At 42.5% G+C, this 25,831-nt stretch overlaps 1 protein-coding gene and 1 long non-coding RNA gene across 3 annotated transcripts in view; one reads left to right on the top strand and one right to left on the bottom strand.

The window, feature by feature from the left end:
* PCBD2 (pterin-4 alpha-carbinolamine dehydratase 2) overlaps positions 1 to 25,831 on the bottom strand; it is a 569,567-nt gene that overhangs the window by 261,238 nt on the left and 282,498 nt on the right. The gene's annotated exons all lie outside the window — the stretch shown is intronic.
* Positions 23,980 to 25,831, top strand: part of LOC130267224 (uncharacterized) — a 54,935-nt gene continuing 53,083 nt past the window's right edge. The window contains exon 1 of the long non-coding RNA XR_008843103.1: positions 23,980 to 25,002. This is a non-coding gene — a long non-coding RNA (uncharacterized LOC130267224). The remainder of the gene's footprint in view (positions 25,003 to 25,831) is intronic.

The raw sequence follows: 25,831 nt of genomic DNA, 5'->3' as shown, positions 1-25,831 counted from the left end.
CCAAAAGTAAAAACATGTCAACTATATGATGCAAACATAAAGTAGACATATTGTATATGTGAATCAATATATAATTTATTTGGAATATCCATTTTCCTTATAAGCAGAGAGCTTCAAAGTTAATAAAAAATGCTACATTTAGAATTTTTTCAAAAATTTTGGGAATTTTTCACCATGAAATGATGCAAGTATCAATTACATTTTATCACTGACATAAAGTAGAATATGTCACGAGAAAAACAGTCTCAGAATCAGAATGAAAGGTAAAAGCATCCCAGAGTTATTAATGCTTAAAATAACAGTGGTCAGATTTGCAAAAAAATGGCTGGGTCCTAAGGTGAAAATGGGCTGGGTCTTTAAGGGGTTAAAAGGATAAGCTTTTCGTGATTCTGCAGGATTCAGGCTCCTGTTCCCAAACACTGTCTTGTCTGTCTAAAATCTGTGTAAATGTTCCTACCCCGTTGCTGCCTCCTATTGGCTTTTGGAGCTGATTGATACGTAAAGCAGCAAATCATATGATAACCTGGGTTATCATGTCATAGGCTGTTCACCCTGACGTCATTCCCTCACCCCCTGCCCTTAATTCTTTCTCTGGGTGCCAATAAGCCATGTGTTCAATGTTATTTTGTGTTTTTTCCTGGTTCGCACAAGCCAAACAGAGAAAAGTCCGAAAGTTTGGCTTGCCCACCCAAACCCGAAATTCAGGTCAAATACGATTTTGACGGGCTCGACTCTCTCATCTCTAGTCATAAACTACATATTGCTGCTGTCACTATGGCAGCAACTTTAGAAAAAAGGTTATGTCTATAACTGACATGCATATACATATTTAATGTACATGGTAAACAAATGTTGAATGGGGAGCAGCTACCCTGAATGTGTTAACAAGGCGTTTAATTTACATATACATGTGACCCTGGTTCATTAGCTGCATATTCAAAGTGCTGCTATTTCTAAGTGCATTGGAGAGATATTGCAGGAGATAGTCAGGAGGTAGGCTGGAGGTGGATACAATCTTAAAAGGTAAGGTTTGTTTCTTTTAAATGTTTCTCCTCTTTATAATGGCAGACTTGGTTCAGTGCATGAATTGTTGTGCATTTATTTCATGTTCCACTCTTTGGAGGTTTGGATACTGTCAGATCTGTAGACCGTTCTCCATACTGCAGCAAGAAATTGCATTTTTGAAATCTGAGATGTTTAAATTATCTGTTAAAAAAACTCTGGCTGGGACTGCTGCAATGCCTTTGCCATAGAGGACCCCTAGAAATGGCAGATGGGTTACTGTAGGTTTGGAAGACTTAGAGTTGTGGATAGAAGACATGTCCCACAGTCTGTGGTTCTCCATAATTCATTTGCAGCACTCTCAGAATGTAAGGGCAACATGGATATTGGCTCAAATACAGAGGGTGAGGAACCATCGACTCCTATGTCTAATTGTTACGCTATGCGCTCCGGCCTCACACGCTGGCCGTGAGCGCATGGTCCCCTTACCTTCTGCTGCCAACGGGGCTGGGACTCGCACTGCGGGACGCACCCGCATGCGAGCCCCAGTCAGTCACTCTCCGGGTGTTTCCCCTGCATCTGCTTCCAGGTCTCTGCTCCGGCGCATGTGTCCCTGTCCGTTAGGGTGTGCGTGCGCCAGAGCTTTAAGATTTAAAGGGCCAGTACGCTCATTAGTGTAACCACCTGTGTCTTGTTGATAAATTCCTCCACCCTCCTCAGTTCTCTGCCGGATCTTTGTTGCCTTGTGCCCTAGAGAAAGCGTTCCTTTGTATTGCCTTGCCGTGTACCAGATCTCCTGCTCTTGTGACCTTGACCTTGCTTCTCTGCCGCCGGCCTACTGAACTTCTGCTACGTCCCGACTACGCTACTGTGCTGCCTGCCCTGACCTACAGCTATCCTGACTACGAGTTGTCTCATCCCTTCTGTGCTTCACATCTCCTCAGCCGCCTGTGTGGTCGAGTCGTTGCCGGGGGTTACGACCTGGGTGTCGCCTGCAGCAGCAAGCCCATCCTGCTTTGCGGCAGGCTCTGGTGAAGACCAGCGGCACCTTAGACTCCATTCCCTGGCACGGTCTGAGTCATCTGCCACACAGGTCCAGCGGATCCACATACACCGGAGTTCCTGTCTTCAGAAACGTGAGTGTTACACTAATGTATGCAAGACTGCAGCCAAGGACAAAAAAGATAAAGTGAAATCTAAAAGGAAGAAGCTGTTGCTGGGTGATTCAATCATAAGTGTGGAGCTTAAGGAAAATGGTTTTGTGAGATGTCTCCTCGGTACTACTGCTAGAAGAGATAGAAGACCTATTCTTAATATTGTTAAGCAAGCAAAGCAGGAAGGGGATGTGGATGTTCTTGTCCATCTATGGACAAATTACCTGGCTTTCAATGAAGTTTCAGAGGTGAAGAGACAGAGAAGGCATGAAAGGAGGAGGAGTGGCCATATATGTGAAAGATAGCATAAAATCTAACCTAATACAATTTAGTGAGGTCAACATAGTCATTTTGGTTTACGTTGCAGTTTAGTAATCATGCAGTAACTTGTGTAGTTGTGATATATACACCACCTGGCCAAGTTAAAGAATTAGATGATCTACTAATTGAAGAAAAAGCTAAAATGAGAAGTTATCATTATGGGGGACTTCAATCTTCTGGATATAACCTGGAAAACCAAAATAGCTAGTTCTGTCAGGAGTAGAGATATTCTAAATTCCCTACTGGGATTATCTCTACAGTAAGTGGCTGAGGAGCCAACCCGGAGGGAGGCCATTTTGGATTTGGTATTCACAAATGGGGATTTGGTATATGATGTTATTGTAGGTGAAAGCTTGGGATCTAGTGATCACCATTCAGTGTGGTTTAATATAAGAACAGTAAAGGAGTCACACAACACAAAATAAAAAGTTTTAGATTTTAGAAAAACAGACTTTTCAAAAATGAGATTAGTCACAACTGAGTCCCTATCAGACTGGAACAGATTACATGTTGCCAAGGAAAAATGGGACTACTTAAAAGACACATTATTGAAGGCAACAGAAAATTGCATTAGGCTTGTCAGTAAAAGCAGAAAAGGGAAGAGACCACTGTGGTACTCAGCAGCAGTGGCCAAAATCATAAAAAAACGAAAAGCTAGCATTTAGTAATTATAAAACAACCCAGCGCAATGAAGATGGGGAAAACTACAAGACTAGGCAGGAAGAGGCCAAGCAAGTTATAAGAATTTCTAAAGCGCAGACAGAAGAAAAACTAGCTCAGACTGTGAAAAAATGGGAATTAAACATTCTTCAGATATATAAATGAAAAAAAGGAAAATAAAATAAGGAATAACTAAATTAAAAACAAAGAAAGGAAGGTATGTAGAAGAGAATAAAGGGCTAGTGGACTGCCTTAATGAATATTTATGTTCAGTTTTTACAGAAGAAAAAGAAGGAAAATAACCTCAATTAGGGAGGAAGACTAATGAATTGTTTGATGCATGTGTCTTTACAGAGGAAGAGGTTACAAAGTTTACAAAGTTGTAAAACAAGTAAACCTTTTACAATGTACAGATGTACATCAACAAATAAGACAACAGACAAGGTTCTTAACCTGTTAAGAATGCAAGGTGTATAGGTATGCCCTTGGATCCTGGGCTTTAAAGGGGCACTCCACTGGAAAACTTTTTTTTTTTTTATCAACTGGTGCCATAAAGTTAAACAGATTTGTAAATTACTTTTATTAAAAAATCTTAATCCTTCTAGTACTTATAAGCTTCTTTATGCTCCAGAGGAAATTATTTTCTTTTTAAATTTCCTTTCTGTCTGACCACAGTGCTCTCTGCTGACACCACTGTCCATGTTAGGAACTGTCCAGAGTAGAAAAAAATCCCCATAGCAAACCTTTTCCTGCTCTGGACAGTTCCTGAGACAGACAGAGGTGTCAGCAGAGAGCAATGTGGTGAGACAGAATGGAAATTTAAAAAGAAAAGAACTTCATGTGGAGCATGAGAAGCCTATAAGTACTAGAAGGATTAAGATTTTTTTAATAGAAGTAATTTACAAATCTGTTTAACTTTCTGTTATCAGTTCATTAAAAAATATATATATATGTTTTCCAGTGGAGTACCTCTTTAAGGCACCAGGGCATACCTGTATGCCCTGCATGGAAGTGCATCCCAAACCAGGAGCCTCTAGCTGTTGCAAAACTACAACTCCTAGCATGCACAGTCAATGTCTGTCCAGCCATGCTGGAAGTTGTAGTTTTCCAAAGGCAAGAATGACAAACACCATTCTTGCTTCCAACACAGAGTCCACCAGTAAGAGAGAAGAGGAAGATCCCACTTTTCTTCCTCTTCCCTCCTCACTATCATCCATTGATGATGAGCATCCTCTAGGTGGTGCTGCAGGTCAATGCAGGTACAGACCCCGCCTGCAAACTTTTCCTGTCCCCGATACTAGAGACCTTGTCCCCTGTACAATTTCCCGTGTCCCTCATACTAGCAACTTTGTTCCCTGTACAATTTTCCTTGTCCCCCCTATAGGTGACCCGGTCTGGACCCCAGTTCTAGATAATTATAAGTCACTGAATCCTGGGTTTGTTGGCCACACAGGAATCCAAACTGACCCCATAATCCTCACTGAAATGGACTTTACATTTTTTTCCAGTGAGGACGTTGTCAATTTAAGGGTGTCTCAAACAAACTTGTACACCTGCTGCATATGGGTCTAATCCCAAAAAAATATTAGGTAACAATGCAAGAGGAATCTAGTAAAAAAAAAAAGAAAAATATTAGGCAATAATGCAGTGGGGAAAATCTGTACGGCCCACTTTACCATATAGCTTCTTAGTAAGTCCAGCCTTTGCACTGGTAACAGAAATATACACCACCTATATAGGAGGTGTATATTTCTGTGACCTTACATGTTGCAAGTCAGCCTTAAAGTCGTATGTGAGGAGGACACGTCCCCTGCCCACCCCCTCCATAGGAGACCCTCTCAATCTCTGCAACTGTTAGCCGCCCCAATGCAAATTCCTAATTTTGGCCTCAAATGCGCATGGAGCTTTCTCACTCTGGAGCCCTGTCGTATTTCAAGGCAACAGTTTAGAGCCACATATGGGGGATTTAATTTTTCATATGGGCAACAGTTCTGAAAATCTGTCAGACACTTGTAGGGTGTAAATGTTCACTGAGCTCCTTGTTACGCTCCTTTAGGGTTGTAGTTTGCAAAATGGGGTTACATGTAGGGGATTCCACTGTTCTGGCATCATGGGGGCTTTATGAGGGGCCATTCTGAGCCCTGCCATGCACCCGCAGAGCATTTTATGTCCACATATGGGGCACTTCCATACTCAGAAATTGGGTAACAAACTTTGGGGTGCTTTTTCTCATTTTATCCTTTATAAAAATGAAAAGTTTGAGGCTACACCAACAGGTTAGTGAGAAAAATGAAATTTTTCATTTTTATGGCCCTCTATTCCAAAAGTCTGTTGTGTCCAAATGCTCATTGCACCCCTTATTACATTTCCTGAGAGGCATAGTTTCTAAAATGGAGCCACGCATGGGGTTTTTCACTGTGTGGGCACCATGAGGGCTTTGTAAGTGTGACATGGCCCCCAAAAATGTCATTTTGCATACTTTGAGGGGTGCAGTTTGTTTTTATAATGGGGTGATTTATGGGGGATTTCTAACAGAAAGTCCCATCAAATCCACTTCAAACTGAAATGGACACTGAAAAGTTACGATTTAGAATTTTTGGTGAAAATTTGGAAAATTGCTGTTAAATTTTGAAGCCCTCATATATCTTAAAAAAGTAAAAACATGTCTACTTTATGATGTCAACAAAAAGTAGACATATTGTAGATGTGAATCCATATGTCATGTATTTGATATGATCATGTTCCTCATTAGGAAATCATTTTTTACTTAGAAGGCATTTTTCACAAATAAATGATTCACCAATATCTAAAAGTAGATTATATCATGAAAAAACAATCTCAGAATTAGTATGATAAGTAAAAACATCTCAGGAGTTATTAATGCATAAAGAAACACAGATCAGATTTGAAAAATGTCCTTAAGGTCAAAATGGGCTGAGTCTTTAACCCTTTGGGGACGGCTTATTTTTTGCGCCACCAATTCTACTTTGTAATGACATCAGTCATTTTACTCAAAAATCTACAGCGAAACAGAAAAAGAATCATTGTGCGACAAAATTAAAGAAAAAACGCCATTTTGTTACTTTTGGGGGCTTCCGTTTCTACGCAGTAAATTTTTTGGTAAAAATGACATCTTCTCTTTATTTTGTAGGTCCATATGATTAAAATGACACCCTACTTATATAGGTTTGATTTTGTCGTACTTCTGGAAAAAATCAACTACATGCAGGAAAATTTAAAATTGTCATCTTCTGACCCCTATTTCTTTTTATTTTTCCGCATATGGGGCGGGGTATGAGGGCTCATTTTTTGCTCCGTGATCTGAAGTTTTTAGTGGTACAATTTTTGTACTAATCAGACTTTTTGATCGTTTTTTATTTATTTTTTCATGATTTAAAAAGTGACCCAAAATACTTTGGAATTTCTTTGCGCGTACGCCATTGACCGTGCGGTTTAATTAACAATATATTTTTATAATTTGGACATTTCCACACACGGCAATATCAAATATGTTTATCTTTATTTATACTGTTTTGTTTTTTAAATGGGAAAAGGGGGGTGATTCAAACTTTTATTAGGGAAGGGGTTAAATGATCTTTATTAACTTTTTTTTTTAAACTTTTTTTTTGCAATGTTATAGCTCCCATGGGGGGCTATACAGTGGGGATCAAAAGTTTGGGCACCCCAGGTAAAATTTGTATTAATGTGCATAAAGAAGCCAAGGAAAGATGGAAAAATCTCCAAAAGGCATCAAATTACAGATTAGACATTCTTATAATATGTCAACAAAAGTTAGATTTTATTTACATCATTTACACTTTCAAAATCACAGAAAACAAAAAAATGGCATCTGCATAAGTTTGGACACCCTGCAGAATTTATAGCATGCACTGCCCCCTTTGCAAAGCTGAGACCTGCCAGTGTCATGGATTGTTCTCAATCATCATCTGGGAAGACCAGGTGATGTCAATCTCAAAGGTTTTAAATGCCCAGACTCATCTGACCTTGCCCCAACAATCAGCACCATGGGTTTTTCTAAGCAGTTGTCTAAAAATCTGAAACTGAAAATAGTTGACGCGCACAAAGCTGTAGAAGGCTATAAGAAGATAGCAAAACGTTTTCAGATGTCAATATCCTCTTTACGGAATGTAATTAAGAAATGGCATTCATCAGGAACAGTGGAAGTTAAAGCAAGATCTGGAAGACCAAGAAAAATATCAGACAGACCAGCTCGCAGGATTGTAAGAAAAACTATTCAAAACCCATGTTTGACTGAACAATCCCTCCAGAAAGATCTGGCAGACACTGGAGTTGTGGTACACTATTCCACTATAAAGAGATACTTGTACAAATATGATCTTCATGGAAGAGTCATCAGAAGAAAACCTCTTCTATGTCCTCACGTTCTGTGGACCGATGAGGTTAAAATTGAACTTTTTGGCCGGAATGAGCAAAAGGTACGTTTGGAGAAGAAGGGGAACAGAATTTAATTAAAAGAACCTCTGTCCAACTGTTAAGCATGGGGGGTGGATCAATCATGCTTTGAGGTTGTATTACAGCCAGTGGCACAGGGAATATCTCACGAGTAGAAGGAAAAATGGATTAATAAAATTTCAACAAATTTTGGATGCTAACTTGATGCCATCTGTGAAAAAGCTGAAGTTAAAGAGAGGATGGCTTCTACAAATGGGAATTACGAGAGATGATTTTACGGTACCCTTGTGTGCACAGTTTGCCCTCATGGACCACCATAACACACCTTGAAATCCAAGGGAGATTACATCAAGAGGCATAAACTGTAGGTTTTGCCATGGCTTTCACAATCTCCTGACCTCAACATAATTGAAAATCTATGGATAGACCTTAAAAGAACAGTGCGTGACAGAGAGCCCAGAAATCTCAAAGAACTGAAAGACTTTTGTAAGGAAGAATGGGCAAAGATACCTCAAACAAGTTTGAAAGACTCTTGGCTGGCTACAAAAAGCATTTACAAGCTGTGATACTTGCCAAAGGGGGCAGTACAAGATATTAACTCTGCAGGGTGCCCAAACTTTTGCAGACGCCATTTCTTTTGTTTTCTGTTATTTTGAAAGTGTAAATGATGGAAATAAAATCTAACTTTTGTTGACATATTATGAGAATGTCTAATTTGTAATTTGATGCCTTTTTTAAAGATTTTTCCATCTTTCTTTGGCTTCTTTATGCACATTAATACAAATTTTGACCTGGGGTGCCCAAACGTTTGATCCCCACTGTAACACTGCACACACTGATCTTTTACATTGATCAATGGTTTCTCATAGGAAACCATTGATCAATGATTCTGCAGCTTGACTGCTCATGCCTGGATCTCAGGCACTGAGCAGTCATTCGGCAATCGGACAATGAGGAGGAAGGTAGGGGACCCTCCTGCTGTCCTACAGCTGTTCGGGATGCCGCGATTTTGCCACAGCGATCCCAAACAGCCGCCTGAGCTAACTGGCATTTGTTTACTTTCACTTTAGGCGCGGTGTTCAACTTTGAACGCGTGGCCGACTCCCTTTCTGTAGAAAGGGAGTGGGCGAAGGGCATACAGGTACGCCCTCCGTCCCCGACAGGTTAAGGGGTTCAAGGTGTTATCCACCATAAAATAGCGATAAAGAAGACAGGATTGCACTGACCATCCAATGGGTCTTTATTCACATATGCCAGACATATTAAGAGGGTGCAGAGGTGGAGGCGGGGGACGTAACCATAGTCCGAGAGTGCCTGTGGTGCTTCAAAATCCAATATGCCTCTTTTCTCAGTAAGACGATATGCTTATCACCACCCTTGGGTAAGGATGTAACCCTTTCTACACCGGCAAATCTCAGGACTCTCGGATCGCTGGCATGGGCTTCTTTTACGTGTTCCACCAGTTTTGGGGCGCCAGTTCGTATGGATCTGACGTGTTCACAAAAACGAACATGGAGGGGCCTGATGGTTTTTCCAACGTAAAAGAAGCCACAAGGACATGTGATAACAAACGAGGAAAGTGGTGCGGCAAGTGATAAAATCTTTTACACAGTGACGATATCCTACCAATTGTAGTATGTTTGTCGACAAGTTTTGGACACAGAAGAGCAGGATCTACAAGGAAAATTGCCTTTTGGTGCAGTGTTTTTTAGCCAATCACTCCTGCCTGTTGGTTCACCCGGGTTCGAAAGTACAATATTCTTGAGTGTATCACCTAGAGTGTGATTGTTTTCCATACATTAATAGAGGCGATTTAACAGCAACTTCTTTTAAATCAGGGTCCAACTCCAGGATGTACCAATGCTTGCGGATAGTGTTTGCTATGAATGTATGTAAATTAGAATTAGCCAAAGAAAAAACAAATCTGTGAGGTTTTTGGTTGAGTCTAGGTTTTAGGTGTAATAAACCGGAGCATTATGGGTACCCTCGTTCAGCTAGTCGTTTTTTGAGGTCAGTGGCTTGAGCAAAGAAAATCTCGTCATCACTGTTGACTTTCCTTAACTGTAGGAATTGTGAGTATGGGATACTCCTTTTTACATGCTTGGGATGTGAGCTATTAAAGTGAAGGAGGGAATTACAGGCAATGATTTTACTGTACCCTTGTGTGCACAGTTTGCCCTCATGGACCATCAATTTTAGATTGAGAAAGGTGAGTTCGGAATCACCATTTTTGAGGTGAAAAGCAGTCACATTCAAATAGATAACGAAGGACCGAAAGTCATTTTTGGACCCCTCTCACACAATTAGTCATCGACAAATCTAAGAAAAAGTTTAATATTAGTGACATATGGATTATTGGAAGAAAAAACACATCGACACTCGAAAGCAGCCAAAAGCAAATTGGCATGGGTACAGGAGACCAGGGTGCCCATCGCAGTCCCGGTCTCCTGCCTATACCAAGTGTCTCTCTCTTTAAATTTATTGTGGGATAGGATAAAGAGGAGGGACTCGGTAACGAAGTTAATGAAGTCATCTGTCTTGTCTGTCTCAGCTAAGATCTCACAGGCAGCCTGTACACCCGCATCATGTGGGATGAGGGTGTACAGGCTCTCAACGTCGATTGAAGCGAGATGAAAAGTATCATTCCAATGAAAGCGGTCAAGGTGAGTAAGTAGGTCTCTGGTATCTTTTATATATGAAGGGATGGATGGTAAAGTGGGTTTTAGTGACCACTCTATACACTGGGAAAGGTACTCAGTCGCAGAGCAGATCCCTGCGACAATAGGTGGCCCTGGGGGTCGGCTCTGCGACTTGTGCACCTTAGGCAATAAGTAACATTTTGCAAGTCGGGGGCTAAGGGGGATCAATCTTTCAGCTGTTTTTTGATTAATTAAACCCTGTTCACACTTTTGTCTCAAGAAAGTGCGGAGTAAGTTCATGGTTTTTAAGGTCGGATTATTGGGGAGGCATCTACATGTAGAAGTGTCATCCAAAAGGTGCTCTCTTATTGTCATACATGGCCGTAGTCATTACTGCCACCTTTGTCATCCATAATAACCCATAAGTCCGGCCTAGATTTTAACCATTTGAGGACCCTTAATTTGCCACTGGACAAGTTAGCCTTGGGTTGGGGGTAAATTAACGCCCTCACGTCATGTTCCACCGCCCGTGTAAACATGTAAATAGAGCTGCCCACAGGGACGGGGGGAGAGTACGTGGAGGGGTTCCCTCCTCTGGAGGACAAAACTTCCACGTTGGCAATAGATAGAGTCAGCATCAGATTGAGAACACAAAGTGTTAAGAACATCACAGTCCTTTGGGGTAGCTCCTAAAAATGGGGAAAACCCGAGTGGACCAATGATAGCTGGGGTTTCCCCTTCTTTATAGAATTTATCAAATATATCAGTAGCCCCTTTCTTGAATGTTTTATATAAATTTATTTTCCTAGTCGCCTTCAGGAGATCTATCTTAAATTGAACAGGATCAAAGGGTTCTTGCAACCCATAATTTAATCCCTTAGACAGGAGGGATTGACATTCCTCGGAAAGGAGGACATCAGTAAGATTAACAACAATGTTGTTGGAAGTCTCTGGTCTTTCCACGACACCCCTTTCCTCTTCTGTTGGAAGGTGTTTCCTCTTTCTCCCTCTTCCCCTTCGGGTCCTTTTCCTAAAGGGACAGAACCTGGGATGTTACTCATCTTCTCTATCTGAGATGTGGATTTATGGTCAGTCTTGGGGGACTGGTGGTGTCATCTGACTGACTCCTCTCGGCGTCAGATGTCCAAAAGTCAGAAGGTTGACGTCTCTGATTACCCAGTCTCCGATTGTAAGGGGTTCTGCGGTACTTGTTACCTGTGAAGAATCGTAGTCCGCCTTATCGCAGACAAACTTGTCTCTCTTGCGTTCCATAATCTCTGATTGGGCTACAGAAATCTCTTTTCAAGTTTTTGGAGAAAAGAATGGTAAGCTGTATCACTGACTCTCGTGCGGTATTCGGTTTTGGTCTTACACAAATCCACTGTGACACCTTCATATTCCAATTTGTTCTTTTTAATCACAATTTTCTTTAGATTTTGGCCATGTTATAAGTGTGTCTGGTCCCATTCAGCCATGAATTGGAGGTCGTCGGTGAACTGGGAAGGGAATTTGTATAATCGCAATTCCGTGGTGTACGTGCACTGACAACATATGACTCCAGAGAGTTAATAGTCCAGAAAAGACGGCACTCTTTGTCTGCCAGAGATGTAATACGTTGTTCAAGGGATTTTGTCCCCATTAAAGTCAGCTGGTCTTTGACATTGCAAGACAAGAAATACGTCTCAACCTCCACTCTTCTAGCTTGAACGCTGGATTTTGGGTTTTCCGTTGCTGCATGTGAGTCCAGTTCCATGTTCTAATTGCTAATGGAGAGTCCTCTGATGCGTCCTCAAGACCCAGAAATAAGATGCTCGAATAAGGTAAGTGGGAGAGAATAGGTGGTCCGGCACTAACAGGACTAGGACTCAGGTAAGCTTGACATGTATTACAGTGGAGAGCATTGGAAACCCAAGAAGTGACAATGGCAGCGGTGGTGTATAAATCCGACACAGTATGTATTAAATAGTGATAACGAAGACAGGATTGCACTCACCATCCAACAGGTCTTTATTCAGAGATGCCAGACATATCAAGAGGGTGCAGGGGTGGAGGCAGGGGACATAACGGGACAGACTTTCACTCTCTCACAGCGCTTATTCCAGCCGGTATACGACAGCCGCACAAGAAGTGACGTCATATATAGTTGCGGTAGGCGTCGTCAAGGTCACATGTCAAAACAAAGTGAACATGTGACTCAGGTAAACACTGCAGGACTGAAAATCGGGTGTGAACAACAAAGGATATGCAGGTAAACAAAAACGCTTACAAAGTAAATGTATAGATAAAAAAAAGGGGACATGATAAGTACCATGGGTCTATAGATAAAGTTACATGAATGGTGCCAGTTCGATTCTATCGTTGAGTCCGAGAGTGCCTGTGGTGCAGAGCTTCAAAATCCAACATGCCTCTTTTCTCAGTAAGGCGATATGCGATATCACCACCCTTGGGTAAGGATGTAACCCTTTCTATGCTGGCAAATCTCAGGACTCTCGGATCGTTGGCATGGGCTTATTTTACGTATTCCACCAGTCTTGGAGCACCTACTCTAGTTTGGATGGATCTGACGTGTTCACGGAAATGAACATGGAGGGGCCGGATGGTTATTCCAACGTAAAAGAAGCCACAAGGACATGTGATAACATAAACGAGGAAAGTAAGCCGTGCAGACTGAGGCCTTGGAAGCCCACTCCCATATTTTGGGCCATTGAGGAATCGAGATAGTGGTATTAAGGGCTTACTCCCAACGGCTCATGTAGCGATGTGAAGGAGGTGTGGAATCCGGGGGAGATAGTAAGAGCGAATAAATACTAGAGAGGAGTCCCTTTGTCCGAGGATCGCCCCTACACAACTGTTCAAAACCCGCAGGTATAGACACTGTCAGTGAGCTCTGTCCAGAAGACAAATAATGGCAAAGCTGAACATAGTGGGCTTCCTCAGAAGAAGGGAGATCCCGGCAAGCAACAAGTTTATCAAAAGAAAGGAGAGAATGGGTGAGGGGGGGGGGGGGTCAACAACATTGGCCCAGCAGAATAGAAAGGGGAAAAAGAGAAGAAAAGCCTGAACCGTCTGGAACAGTAGTCCCAAACGTAGAGTGAGAACAACATTAGACCCAAGAGAGAACCCGGGGAGGGAGGGGGAAACACCCGCAAGAAAGAATTAGAGTGAATCGGGGCCAACCATAGTTTCTCCAATTCCATCCATTTACTGTAAGGGTGGTTGGTAGACCACACGGCCAGGTGGCTGAAATGTTCATCCCCTAGACCACCCAAGAATGGAATAATCAGCCTGCAGGAGAGAAATCAATGAGGAAGGAAGATTAAGAGAAAGCTTCGGATTTAGAGAGATTGACCTTATAGCCCAATACAAGGGGTGGAGAATTTTATACAAAGTGAGCAAGGACTGCAAGGGATTAGTGAGAGTAAGAAAAACATTGGCAGTAAATAGGCAGATCTTAAATTCCCTATCATGGAGTGTAACACCAGAAACATCCAGATTCCCCCTGATCATCTCAGCAAGGAGTTTGCTACACAAAGGAAAAATCAGGGGGGGGGGGGAGAGCGGGCAGCCCTGCCTAGTACCATTGAACAAGGAAAAGGTAGGAGGGGAAGCGTGAGGATGTTTAAGAGAGGCAGTGGGAGAGGAATAGAGACCCCACAGTGCAGTAAGGAAATTGCCAGAGATACCGAATTTCTGAAGGGAAGAGAAAAGAAACGGTCACCCCAGCCTATCAAAGGCCTTTTCAGCATCCAAACTAAGAACCAGAGCCTGCTCCAACCTCCGATTAACCAGATCTATGAGATCCACTACCCTTCTTCTATTATGCCCACTCTGTCAGCAAGGAATAAATCCAACTTGGTCCTTGTGCACAAGAGAAAACAGCTAATGTATTTTGCCAGGACCTTGGAGAACAGCTTCAGGTCAGAATTAAGAAGGGCAATGGGTCGGTTGCTGGAGCAATTGTGAGGGTCCTTACCAGTTTTAGGGATCAACGTGAGGACAGCAGGATCTTCTCTCCACCTATAAAATAATTAAAAAGAATAATCAGCTAAGGAAGGAGAATAGAAGAATACATTTTATAGAACAGGTAGTTAAAACCATCTGGTCCCAGAAAGCGTCCCGCAGTGAGGGTCTTGAGAACTTCCGAGGGCTCATCAAGAGTTATGGGAGCATTCAAAGTCTCACGGTCAGTCACTGAAAGGGACGGCAAACCAGAAGGATCTTAGAGAGCAGAGGGGGCCTGAGAAGTATACAGTCCCGAAGGCGCCTCGCCAACATAGAATGAGCTTTGTTACCCTTTTCGTAGAAATGCTTCTTGGCATAGAGTGACTGATGTTCGACCTTATGGAGGGCCAAATTTCCTAACTGGAACAGAGCAGCAACCAGGCACCTCAACAACGTGAGAGAAGGGGAAGACAGTAAAAGAGCTTCCAAGTGAGCAATCTCGAAGTTTCCAGGAGCGAGCCAGAGCGTCACAATTGGGAACCCAAGGCAATGCAATGACCCCTAATCACCGCTTTATGGGCTTCCCATAAAGACCGCCTGAGAGGTCACTGAGCCTTCGTTGTTAGTGAAATATTCAGGTATGCTCTCTCGGATCCACGACTGAAGCAGTCGACGGTGACAGCTGAGGAGGGTCCCGCCGAGCTGCAGAAGAATCCCCAGCAGAGCTGTTTGGAGGGCAGCACCAGCAAGCACAGCCCCCACAGATTGGGAGTGGAGTCAGGCGGGGAGCCCGGGGCCAAGGAGGAAGGCGGCTGGAGATATTTAGCGATGCTCCCCGGGCAGAGTAAGGGTCCGGACAGGCAGGCAGTTGTTTCTGGCGGTGACGTGTGCTCTTCCTCATTAGGTGAAGGGCTGACAACACTAATTATAGCTACTTTATGGCCACGAGGATCGGGAGCTCGGGGACTAGGCGGCCATCTTCTTTGGCAGCAAGCCATGTGCCCCCCCCCCCCCCCCATTTTCAATTTCTTAATAGTGGTTTTTAAGTGCATATTGAAAAGGAAAATTTACTTAAATTTTACCACAAGCATCACATATGTGGAAAAAAGTTTATCGTTATGAAGAATTTCTGAATGCATTATCTGCAATGTTCAAGAGTTCATAGTTACAAGAAGACATCAAAAGCAATCTATAAATCTATTATAGTGATCCAGAGAAAGTCGAAGCAGATGCCAATTGCCCCATACCAAGGGGGGAAAATGTATCCGTCAGAATAAATCCCAGGATCAACATCCTATCTCCAGAAATCTAGAATTCATAACATTAAAGGGAATCAATCATCAGATTTGACCCTATATAACGCTTGGCAAAGCGTTATATAGGGTAAAATCTGATGATTGGTTCCCTTTAAATTATATTTTCTTGAAGAAATGCAACCAGGCCTCCCTTAAACTTGTTTACTAAGTCAGTCATCACAAAATCATGTGGGAGCAATTTCCTAGCCTCACTGCTCCTACAGTAAAGAATCCCCATCTGTAATGATCATGAAAATGTTTTTATTTTAGTCCTAGAAGATGCTCCTATTGCCATGGTTACAGGCCTAGATATTTAAAGATCTCTAGAAAGGTCTTTGTACTGTTCATTCATATATTTGTACATTGTGATCAGATCGCCCTAAGATAATTTTTTTTCCAAAATAAATAGCCTCAAGCTGGTAACCTGTGTTGGTACTGAAATTCCCCCATGGTTTCCCCTCCTCTGCACCAACTCCAGTTCAAACATGTCCTTATATATAGGTGCTCAAAATTGGACAGAATTTACCATGTGTGGTCTTACTAGCGATTTGTACTAAAACAAAACTATGTTCTTGTCATGGGCCTCTATGCCTGTCTTGATGCATTCAATGATTTTATTGGCCTTGGCAGCTGCTGACTGGCACCGATCACCAGGGGCATTGCTAGGTCTCCAAAATACCCGGGGCTAGAGCCCATAGCCCCAGCCATGCCCTCAGTCACACCCCCAATCACACTCTCATCCACGCTCTAATCGCACCCAACCTCTTCCTTTAATATACTCACAACTATCAGCAGGCAACTGTACAGTTTGGTTGCAGCAATGACAGTTCTATCATTCTCAGATCTCAGCATGTACAGACATAGGGGTGATAGGGGTGTGATTTCCTATCCGCACATTCCCAGGGCCAACTTATTCAGTCAGTGTATGAAGCACTCAAAATCTCTGCCGGAATTTCTCTGGACAGAGATTCCTCAGCGTGTATGTACCCTTATATATACATGCATGCAGACAGTCATAAACACAGTCACATATAAACCAGCATTTTTTAGGCTGGGTTCACACTACGTTTTGGCTATATGGGGACCAGATCCGGGGAATGAAAACCGGGCACTCCCGTATCCCAGCCGGACACGGACCCCCATCTCATTCATTTGAATGTGGTATACTACGATTTTAGGTCCAGTCATAAAACTGGATACGGGGCAAAAATAACCCGACCGGGGTCACTATCCGACTCCGGTGGGCTCATTTTTGCCCTGTATCCAGTTTTGTGACCGGATCGAAAACCGTAGTATACCAAAGGTTAAGGTCCTTCACAAAACCGGATATGGGGCAAAAATAAGATAACCAGTGTCACTATCTGACTCCGGTTGGCTCAGTCAAATGAATGAGATGCGGGCTGGGCCAGCTGGGATACGGGAGCGCCTGGCTTTCCCTCCCCCCACCGGATCCAGTTACCGTATTTACAAAACATGGTGTGAACCCAGCCTTACATCTAGCGACTCAGAGGAGACGTCTTCTCTGATCAGAGTTGTTCACTTCTCCTTTTCTTTATCCGCCATGAAGGCTTATCCAGCCAAGACTTGTCTCTATAGAATCTGCCAGACAAACATTTCTAAAGCATTTCTTTAGCACTAACCTCTTTACAAATTCCCCATGCACATTGCCCCATGTTCTGTGACATTATTTTGTATATTATCCCTGAACTGTGACATCACTGTGTATTATCTTTGTATTATGACATCATTGTGTGTGTATTATCCCTGTACTGTGACATCACTGTGTATATTATCTCTGTACTGTGACATCACTGTTTATTATCTCTGTACCGGGACATCACTGAGTATTATCCCTGTACTGTGACATCACTCTGCATTATCTCTGTACAGTGACATCATTGTGTATATTATCACATGTATTATGTACATCACAGTACATGGTTAATATGTACAGAGATGTCACAGTTCAGAGATAATACACAGTTATGTCACCGTACAGGAATAAATACACCCAATTATGTCCCAGTACAGGGATAATATAAAGAGAAATGTCACCATACAGGGATAATACACAGTGATGTCACAGTACAGGGATAATACACACAGTGATGTCACAGTACAGAGACACAGTAAAGGGATAATACGCATAATGATGTCACAATACAGGGATAATATACACAAATATCACTGTGTGGCATCCCTGCTATTCAAACTATTAGGATATATACTGTTCAACAAACAAATGCACATAATTTATCGATTACAGAGCTTCCCAACATGATTTTCTCCATGTTTATGCCTTTTAACCTTTTTGATTCCAGAAAACCTTAGGCTAGAGGTATCCCCTCAATGAATAACCAAAAAGTCCTTAGATGTATTGGATAGATTTTGGGACATTGTTCCCGCTGATTACCCTAATGTTCTTTAAAAAAAAAATTTTTTTTGCTACCAATAAATGTCAAAACAGTACTTAAGATAGTTAACCTAGTATATGACAAATTTTTTATGCCATTTATAAAATCATGTATGATGTGTTTTTGTTGTCTACCGATCCCTCAATGCACATACAATTCTCACCAAATTTGCATACTATACAGCATGATTTGGCACATTTATAAAAACTTTTACATGACGGCAACGTGTTTCTTCTTTCATTTCCACCAATCGGGGCACAGTGGGTATTATCCCTGTACTGTGACATCCCTGTATATAAACCCATCACTGTGATTCCACTGTGTACATTGCCCTATTCTGTGACTGTGTTGGTGATGGCACCGTGCACATGGAGGAAAGCAGTGGTAGTATGCCATATAGCATAAGCCAGCACCAGGGAATGGTCGGCATTTACTTTATTTCCCTCATCACAGCTATCGGCTAGCACTTGCCGTGACAGCATAGTGGAGGCGGCGTGACAAACATGGGTCGGTGAGGAACACACCCGGAACAGGCAAATGGACAGGTCGCAGGCGTGATGAGACAGTGGCTGAGGAGACTCTGATTGTGCAGTTTAATTAATGATATATTTTTATAGTTTGGACATTTATGAGGCGATACCACATATGTTTATTTTTATTTACACTGTTTTTTTTTTATTGGGAAAAGGGGGATGATTCAAACTTTTATTAGGGAAGGGGTTAAATGATCATTATTAACTTTCTTTTTTCACTTTTTTTTTTGCAATGTTATAGCCCCCATAGGAGACTATAACATGCAGTACATTGATTCAATACACTGACCACTGCCATTGCATTGCAATGTCAGGGATCATAGCTACCGGCGGTTGATTGCTCAAGCCTGGATTTTAGGCTTGGAGCAATCGCCGATCGGACGCACAGGAAGCAGGTAAGGGACCCTCCTGTTGCATTCTAGCTGATCGGGATATCGCGATTTTACCACAATGGTCCCGATCAGCCCCACTGAGCTGCCGAGAAGCTTTTACTTTCACTTTAGACACTTAACGACCACGGACGTAAATGTAAGTCCTGGTTGGGAGGTACTTCACGCACCAGGACGTACATTTACATCCTGTGTATGACCGCGAGCAGGTTCCAAGGCATACACGGCATGTTCTGGCTGCTATCAGCAGTCGGGGACCAGCTAGTAATGGCCGACATCCGCGATCGCGCGGATGTCCACCATTAACCCCTCAGATGCCATGATCTGTACAGATCACGGCATCTGCGGCAATGCACATGATAAAATAGATGATCGGATCGCCCGCAGCACAGCTGCGGTGATCCGATCATCTGTAATGGCGGACGGAGGTCCCCTCACCTGCCTCCGTCTCCCGGCGTATCCTGCTCTGGTCTGAGATCGAGCAGACCAGAGCAGAAGATAGCCGATAATACTGATCAGTGCTATGTCCTATGCATAGCACTGAACAGTGTTAGCAATCAAATGATTGCTATAGATAGTCCCCTATGGGGCCATACAAAGTGTAAAAAAGTTTAAAAATGTTAAAAAAAAAGTAAAAATAAAAAAGGGAAAAATCCCCTCCCCCAATAAAAATGAAAATTGTCAGTTTTTCCCATTTTACCCCCAAAAAGCGTAATTTTTTAAATAAACATATTTGGTATTGACGCGTGCGTAAATGTCCGAACTATTCAAATTTAATGTAAATGATCCTGTACGGTGAACGATGTAAACGTAAAAAAAAATTTTAAGTCCAAAAATGCTGCTTTTTTTGTCACATTTTATTAAAAAAAATAATAAGAAACTATATAAAAAGTTTTATACATGCAAATATGGTATCTATAAAAAAGTACAGATGATGGTGCAAAAAATGAGCCCTCATACCGCCCTATATACGGAAAAATGAAAAAGTTATAGATGGTCAAAATAGGGCGATTTTAGATTACTGATTTTGTACAAAAAGTTTTAGATTTTTTTTGAGTGGTACAAAAATATAAAAGTATCTAGCCACTTGTATCCTTTTAATCATATTGACCCACAGAATAAAGAACACATCATTTTTTTCCGTAAATTGTACAGTGTGAAAACGAAACCCTCCAAAATGTGCAAAATTGTGTTTTTCATTTAAATGTCCTCCCTACAAAATATTTTTTTGGCTTCGCCGTTCATTTTATGGTAAAATGAGAGGTTTCAATACAAAGTACAATTGGTCTCGCAAAAAACAAGCCCTTATATGGGTCTGTAGATGGAAATATAAAAGAGTTATGGATTTTAGAAGGCGAGGAGGAAAAAAACGAAAGCGCAAATATAAAATTGGCCTGGTCCTTAAGGTGAAAATGGGCTTGGTCCTTAAGGGGTTAGACGCGGCGATCAACTTTGATCGCTTCGTCTAAAGAGTTAATTCCGGACATCAGCCCGATTTGCGATGTCCAGCATTAGCCATGGATCCTGGTTGCTTATAGCAACAGGGATCCACCGGGTATGATGCGCGCTCACCTGCTGACCACGCGTCATACCTCGGGAGCTGTATATGGATGTTTATAAACGTTAAGGGGTTAATTTCGCCTCTAAATATTAAAATTCTACTCTGTAATCCCTCTACAAAGTCATTAATAAGCATATTGAAAATAATGTCACCCAATACTGACCTCAGTAGTAACCCACTCAAAAACTGTGATCCAATCGCACTGTTCCATTGAAAATCATCCTCTGCTTCCTATCACTGAGCAAGTTGTTAACGCATTTACACCTATTCATCCTCATTTTATGTAACAAGCTTTTGTGTGGCACAAGGTCAGATGCCTTTGAAAAGTTCAGATACAAAACATTAACAGCCTCACCCAGGTCCAAACTAGAACTGACCTCTTCACAGAAGCTAATCAGATTAGTTTGACGGAAACAATCCTTCACAAACCTTTGCTGATGCTGTGTTCTAAGGCTATTTTCATTTAGATACTGCAGCATAGCATATCTTCAATAACCTCTTTAATATCAGGGATTATTCCACAGGATTATATTTAAGAATAAGCATTTAGTAGATTGGCCTTTTCTTTGACCTTCCTAGAAATAATCAGGGTGTAATGGTGGAGGGGCAACATTACACCATGATTATTTCTTGGGAGATCAACACTTTCAGCTATATATTCTTATAATTTATTTATATAAGGAATATTTTGGAGTGATTTTTACTTTCTGTGGCCATTATTTTCTTTGTTGCAATTTTTGCTGCCCGACTTTGTGAGGGTTTTTTTTTTATTCCAATTTATTCTTCATAATTTAATGTGCCTCCCTGTCCCTGCTACCTTCTTGTTTCAATAGTTTGAACTTTTTTCTTTCATTTTTTACAAGTACACATAGCTTCATTAAGAGGAAACTGATGGCCCATTAAACAAATCCCCATGTGTTATCAGTAGATTATATGGTTAACATTCTATTTCTATTTGATATTTAGCCAAGTGTATGGTTGGCTAAATGCTGATTTTTGTTGCATTTTCAACTAATGATCTAATTTTGTTTCATTAACAGAACAACTGGTGTGAAACTTATGATCAATAAATTTATACAAAGATTTCTTCCTCTTAGGTTCTGATGGGATTTAAACAATATTATATACATTTTAGAAGGTCTTAAATTGCCCATATGGTATACTTTTTTCAGGTTACCGTATATACTCGAGTATAAGCCGAGTTTTTCAGCACGATTTTTCGTGCTGAAAACACCCCCTCGGCTTATACTCGAGTGAACTCCCCCACCCGCAGTGGTCTTCAACCTGCGGACTTCCAGAGGTTTCAAAACTACAACTCCCAGCAAGCCAGGGCAGCCATCGGCTGTCCGGGCTTGCTGGGAGTTGTAGTTTTGAAACCTCCGGAGGTCCGCAGGTTGAAGACCACTGCGGCCTTCAACATCATCCAGCCCCCTCTCACCCCCTTTAGTTCTGAGTACTCACCTCCGCTCGGCGCTGGTCCGGTCCTGCAGGGCTGTCCGGTAAGGAGGTGGTCCGGTGAGGAGGTGGTCCGGGCTGCTATCTTCACCGGGGAGGCCTCTTCTAAGCGCTTCGGGCCCGGCCTCAGAATAGTCACGTTGCCTTGACAATGACGCAGATGCGTCGTTGTCTAGGCAACGGCTCTATTCCGGGCCGGAAGCGCGGAGAAGAGGTGCCCCCGGTGAAGATAGCAGCCCGGACCACCTCCTCACCGGACCACCTCCTTACCGGACAGCCCTGCAGGACCGGACCAGCGCCGAGCGGAGGTGAGTACTCAGAACTAAAGGGGGTGAGAGGGGGCTGGATGATGTTGAAGGCCGCAGTGGTCTTCAACCTGCGGACCTCCGGAGGTTTCAAAACTACAACTCCCAGCAAGCCCGGACAGCCGATGGCTGCCCGGGCTTGCTGGGAGTTGTAGTTTTGAAACCTCTGGAGGTCCGCATGTTGAAGGCCGCAGTGGTCTTCAACCTGCGGACCTCCGGAGGTTTCAAAACTACAACTCCCAGCAAGCCCGGACAGCCGATGGCTGCCCGGGCTTGCTGGGAGTTGTAGTTTTGAAACCTCTGGAGGTCCGCATGTTGAAGGCCGCAGTGGTCTTCAACCTGCGGACCTCCGGAGGTTTCAAAACTACAACTCCCAGCAAGCCCGGACAGCCGATGGCTGCCCGGGCTTGCTGGGAGTTGTAGCTTTGAAACCTCTGGAGGTCCGCAGGTTGAAGACCACTGAGGGCGAATGATGAGAAGAGGATGATGAAGGGGGGTGGGGATGATGAAGGGGGGGGGGTGTGGGATGATTACAAGGGGATGATGAAGGGGGGATGTGTGGGATGATAAGGGGATGTGTGGGATGATGACAAGGGGATGATGAAGGGGGGATGTGTGGGATGATAAGGGGATGTGTGGGATGATGACAAGGGGATGATGAAGGGGGGATGTGTGGGATGATGACAAGGGGATGATGAAGGGGGGATGTGTGGGATAAGGGGATGTGTGGGATGATGACAAGGGGATGATGAAGGGGGGATGTGTGGGATGATAAGGGGATGATGAAGGGGGGATGTGTGGGATGATGACAAGGGGATGATGAGGATGTTAATGACGGGTCTGGATGATGACAGGGGGGGATGAGGTATTTCCCACCCTAGGCTTATACTCGAGTCAATAACTTTTCCTGGGATTTTGGGTTGAAATTAGGGGTCTCGGCTTATACTCGGGTCGGCTTATACTCGAGTATATACGGTAATTACATTATACATCTACATACTCAAAACATTTTCTGACTAATATATGGACATACGTTATCACTCAGGCAGCATTGGCCAGGGTTATCGGTATAATAATTGTTAAAATAAAATCCTGGATTCTGAGCTATAAAAGCTAATGGCAGCAACAACATGACTTTCCACAATGTTGCTAAATTAAACAACAATATATACTTAGATTAAATATGAGGCCACTGATTTTTGGAGAAATAGCAACTGACTGATTTCCCGAATGCAGTATTGGAGGTTATTTTATGTCTTATTTTATTCAATATTTTTTTTTTACAGCTAACAGAACATAGTGCACAAACCAAAAACCTCCAGTAAACACTAGTTCCAGGGTTTAAAAAGCCATGTTAGAATCTTGTTAGGTGAGAGTGGGATGGCCAGACTGGTTTAGGCTCACCCACAGGTATCAGTAACTTAAATGATCTATGTAACATGTCAATTTGCACCACTACAAGATTAAGGCCAGTAAATTGGTCAGTTGAAGATTGTGAAAGTAGATAGGGAGAGGGCGGCACTCGAGTGATAATGCAGTGCGAGTGGACTCAGGAATTCCAAGATAAAACGCAAGATATTCTGGCAAAGACTGAATGGTTTTAAGGATTTTATGTACATCCATATAGGTTATACAATGCAAGACGCATTTCAGCTTTCGCCTTTAGCAGAGAAAATATACACTTTATAAAATAGGTTAGTAGTACACTAAATATAAGCATAATACTGAATGTAATCAATGAGTAATAAAAAAAATGCAGTAAGGTCACAATTATGATGCAAGGCTGCATGTCTTGAAATGCTATGCAAGTCGTAACCTCTGGTAACATAGTGGTGATTGTTTATTGAGGTATGTCCGACATACTGTAAACGACACATGCATTCCAGCAAATATATTACAAAAGGTGTCCCACAATTCATAAAGTGCTTAATGTGGAAGACTTGTCTAAATGCTAGAGAAGGACTTTCTACCATAATTCAGAATCTCACAGCATTTACAACTTGCTAAGTTGCACTTATACGAACCACATGAGCATGCTTAGTTGCACTTATACGAATCGAGGAGTTTGCTGGTCCTAATTTCTTCAAACTTCATCGACTCTGAGCTACTATACTTTTAATGCTTTCTGCTCTGCGGTAAATAATTCTAGATCTAGTTGGCAGACTCTTTCCTAAAAATGGATCATTCTTTCATATTGGCCAGTGTCTAGTAAGTATTTCTTGAATAATTTTAAAAGAAGGATTAACGGTAATTAAAATCACTAGAAATGCATTTGTTAGGAACCTTAGGCTGTATACAATCAACTTGTGACCTCTTCCCAGCTTTTTTCTGGGCTGCGGTTATCAAGTGGGTCGCCGTCTTCCTTAAAGCGATTTGTCATTAGTTTACTCTGTTGTTAATAATCAGCAAACGTAAAGTTACTCCTTAACCAATTGAATTGACCGAATGGACCATTTTTTCTCCAGGTCTTATGATGTGCTCTTATAAAATTTTAAAGGCTGTTACAGTCTGCCTTTTTTTGATTAATACAGGTTCTGTTTAGAGACGGTGATATAATGGTGTGCGAAAAGTTCTTTTGGCACATTTTAAACTTCTCAATATGAATATATCAAGCAATGTTGTTCTTCCAGTTACTGTCATACAAAAAGCACCTTCAACATGGGCTCTGTGTGCTTGTCAGCCAGGGAGCCATCAAGGCAGTACAAGCAGTGCTGCTTTAAGGGGCCCTGATGGGTCAGTTTTCATGAAGCTTTGCTTAAGTCAACATCTATGGCCCCAGTGTTGTCGAGCTGCCTGCAAGCAGTCTAGAGGTAGAAAGTGGGACATCTCACATCTGCATAGAGAGCTGCTACTTAAGTGGAGACAGGAGTGTTACCAGAGGAGAAAGACTACGCAACAGTAAGCCTGCGTGACTGTTCAACTAGTAACACTGCCCACAATGTCTTTCTCTCTTGTACACACTGCAGATTTCCTGGGTTACCCTAATACCCCATCTTCTAAGTACACAGTCATATTGATCCTTCAGGCTTAACACTGTCCTTCCAAACTACAACTGTGCAATGCTCCAATAAAACCTTATTTCTCTATCGGCTCCATTGGGGGACACAGACAGTGGGTGTATCTTGCTGTCTCTAGGAGGTGTGACACTATGGCAACAAAAACAGTTGGCTCCTCCCAGCAGGATATACCCGCATTCAGGCTCTGAGGTAATCAGTTTAAGCTTAGTGTCTAAGGAGGTGGGACGTGGTCTGGTTTGCTCCAGACCAGGTCTTCTCATTTTTTTGTTTTCCTAGTTAGGGACGTGTTTGTTTTTTATTCTTTTTCTTTTCTGGTTTCAGGTTTCAGGTGGGGACTCAGGGACTCCCGTTTCCCCATTGCGAGTGAGGGGGCACAGACATTTTGTATATGCGCTGTTAACCCCCCCTCGCCAACGGCCAGCGCCTGGGTGATACCTCATGGGTCCGGGTCCCCCTATGTATCTGCTTGCCTCGCTCGCACTATAGCAGCTAGGCGTGATGCAGGGACCATAAGCTGGCTGAAGACTTCACTGAAGACTCCATTAGGTAAGTTCTTCTGACTGAGGTAAGTACTTTCCCCCCTTTTTTCTTCATAGGTACGGAGCTCGCAACCTCTGGAGACCCCCTGTTTTTAGCCCACCTTCAGTTTATGGGGCTGGTTTATACAGGGGCTGCATTATTTTTATTGGGGGAGCAGTGGCACCTAAGGG

Source organism: Hyla sarda, chromosome 4 (genome assembly GCF_029499605.1).
Source record: "Hyla sarda isolate aHylSar1 chromosome 4, aHylSar1.hap1, whole genome shotgun sequence".
NCBI lineage: Eukaryota > Metazoa > Chordata > Amphibia > Anura > Hylidae > Hyla > Hyla sarda.
The sequence above is the reverse complement of the archived record's forward strand: the minus strand, read 5'-3'. Positions and strand labels throughout refer to the sequence as shown.